Raw genomic sequence first — 797 nt, 5'->3', positions numbered from 1 at the left:
GCCGTGCGGCAGGAGGTAGACGTGCTCCCCGGGACGAGGGCCGCCTGGTATCGCCCGCCCGGCCCCCAACCCCCCCCCCCCCCCCCCCCAACCCCCCCCCCCCCCGCGGCGGCGTAAATGAAGAGAGGCAGTCGGCATGAAACCTTCTTTTATTAAGTGTTGTTTTCATCGAGCGTCTTTCATTAAAGGTTGTGTTCTGAAGCAGTCTTTTCTTCAACAGCGCTGTTCTCCGGGGAGAAGGTCTGCCGGCATCTCTAGAAATCTCCCCCCGCTCCTGACCGCCTCCCCCCCCCGCCCCCGCTGCCGGTTTGCGCGGAGCCCCCCCTTCCCGCCGTTGCCTCTTGCCGCTACCCCCCGCCCCCCCCCCGCTGCCGGTTTGCGCGGAGCCCCCCCTTCCCGCCGTTGCCTCTTGCCGCTACCCCCCGCCCCCCACCCGCTGCCGGTTTGCGCGGAGCCCCCCCTTCCCGCCGTTGCCTCTTGCCGCTACCCCCCGCCCCCCCCCCCGCTGCCGGTTTGCGCGGAGCCCCCCCCTTCCCGCCGTTGCCTCTTGCCGCTACCCCCGCCCCCCCCCCCGCTGCCGGTTTGCGCGGAGCCCCCCCGCCTGCCGTTGCCTCTTGCCGCGGCCGCCACCGCCCCCCCCACACCCCCCGGCCCCCGTTACCGGTTTGCGCGGAGCCCCCCCTCCCGACGTTGCCTCTTGCCGCTGCTGCCACCCCCAGCTCCCCACACCCCCCGGCTCCCGTTAGCGGTTTGCGCGGAGCCCCCCCCTTCCCGCCGTTGCCTCTTGCCGCTACCCC

Source organism: Melanerpes formicivorus, unplaced genomic scaffold (assembly GCF_026170545.1).
Source record: "Melanerpes formicivorus ecotype bairdi unplaced genomic scaffold, bMelFor1.0.p_v2 SCAF_920, whole genome shotgun sequence".
NCBI classification, from domain to species: domain Eukaryota; kingdom Metazoa; phylum Chordata; class Aves; order Piciformes; family Picidae; genus Melanerpes; species Melanerpes formicivorus.
Note: the sequence above shows the minus strand (reverse complement) of the source record.